The 1,900-nt window shown below is 39.9% G+C and overlaps 1 non-coding gene across 1 annotated transcript; it reads right to left on the reverse strand.

Moving 5' to 3' along the window:
• Positions 1-1,118: 1,118 nt before the first annotated feature.
• LOC140279108 (U5 spliceosomal RNA) lies at positions 1,119-1,232 on the reverse strand. The gene has a single exon (XR_011909304.1). It is a non-coding gene; the product is annotated as a U5 spliceosomal RNA (small nuclear RNA).
• Positions 1,233-1,900: the final 668 nt, after the last annotated feature.

The raw sequence follows: 1,900 nt of genomic DNA on the forward strand, positions 1-1,900 counted from the left end.
AGACTTTTTTTAAACAGCAAGGTAAACGTAAAAAAAGGAAAGAGAATAGATGTATGATGGGACTACATAAACGCTTACAGCGCTACTTTAAACTAAATCAGTGTGGCATAGACTTTAAAGAAGAAATCAAAGATGTCAAAAAGGAAATGTCAGTTTTAGCAGAAATAAAGAGTAAAGGAATTTTTGTAAGAAGCAGGGAGCAGGAAATTGAGGAAGGTGAAAAAGAAAGAAAGTTATAAATAAAAAGGAGTGTATTCAAAATCTAAAAAGAGAAGATGGGTTTTTAACAAAATCCACACAAGAGATGATTGAAACTGTACATACCTTTTATAGTAACATGTACAAAGAGAAACCAGTGCACTTGGAAACATCGGCAGAAATCTTAAAATTCGTTGACAAAACCGTAAAAGAGAATGCACACTTGACACAGAATTTTACTGCTTTAGAGTTAAAAAAATGCCTAACAGGTTTTAAGAGAAGTCGAGCTCCGGGTTTAGACGGGCTTCCTGCAGAATTCTATCTGACCTATTGGGACCTTTTATCATCAGACATTTTAGATGTTTTTAAAGATTTTGAAAAACTCGACCGACTGCCTGACAGTTTTAGAGTGGGAATAGTGACTCTACTTTATAAAAAAAATGATAAGACTGACCTAAAGAATTGGAGGCCCATCACACTTTTAAACTTTGACTGTAAACTTTTTAGCAAGGTTTTAGCGACACGGATGTCCTCTGTTTTAGAGGAGGTAATTCACCCAGACCAAGCTTGTGCCATCTCAGGGAGACAACTCACCGACAGCCTCGTACTGATTCGAGACATCATTGATTACGCTAGAGACAGAAACACCCGGCTTGTCATCTTAAATTTAGACTTTGAAAAAGCATTTGATCGGGTCTCGCATCAATATCTCTTTCAGGTGTTGCAGCCATCGAAAAGGGCCCGATTGTTCCTACTTGGTGAGCTTTGCTTGGTTGAGACGCTTGCCCCCCCCCCCTGCTCCTCGGCTGACCAAGTAGAAACAATCTATTCGATGGCTGCCTTGTCTTGTAAGGCGACTCTACTCAGAGAAGTCACTCTGCAAAGTAGCAAGATTTCTTTTGCACAGACAGAAAGGGCTTCACCCGCAAAGGTAAAGCCTGCCAATAATAGAAACAACTCATTAGTGCTGCTCTCCACGGAAGTCTTTAGTAAAAGGCGAAAGACTTGTATGTTATGAAGAGAAACCAGAGTACGATTATCCGTCACTGCGGGAGCAGGGCATCAGGCTAGTTGGTATAGCCACCTTCCCCATGGTGAGCTTTGCTTGGTTGAGACGCTTTTACTCTATGCAAAAGACAAGGCAGCAACAAGGCAGCAACAAAAACACCACGAGAATCCCGTATTGAGGCTTTGTTCTGACCGCTCATTCGGTGTCGCGTTTCTTTCAAGCAATTCTCCCGGTTAGCCGACACTCGGCTCGCTCCCATAGCCGTGTTAAAGTCTACTTCGCATTCACTCTCTTTTCTCAGCAGACTCTTGGGATTTTATCTATAAAATGAATTCCTTCACTCAAACTATGTTAAAACTGCTTTGTCGTTCATATTTACCATGTCTAGAAAGATTTAAACAAAAAAAACAACGTTGTACTTTGCAGTAAAAGAAAGAGCAAATCTAAAGTTTCAGGAATCCGAGAATAAGCTTACTTTCATGAGTGCTTCACGATTTCGGATTTTGCTATAAAATTAATTCCTTCACTCAAACTAAATTAAAACTGCTAAACCACTAATCTGTTACATGTAAGGCAGATGTCAAATTCACCGAAATAGGATCTAAGGGTATTCGGCCAATCGAGCTGTAGCAGCTTCGGTAAAAGAGTATAAGTTGAAGAGTTTGTGAATAAAGGTGTGCGCACACATAGTGT

The sequence above is a fragment of the Leuresthes tenuis genome, unplaced genomic scaffold, assembly GCF_036924035.1.
Source record: "Leuresthes tenuis unplaced genomic scaffold, fLeuTen1.0.hap1 SCAF_20, whole genome shotgun sequence".
Taxonomy (NCBI): Eukaryota; Metazoa; Chordata; class Actinopteri; order Atheriniformes; family Atherinopsidae; genus Leuresthes; species Leuresthes tenuis.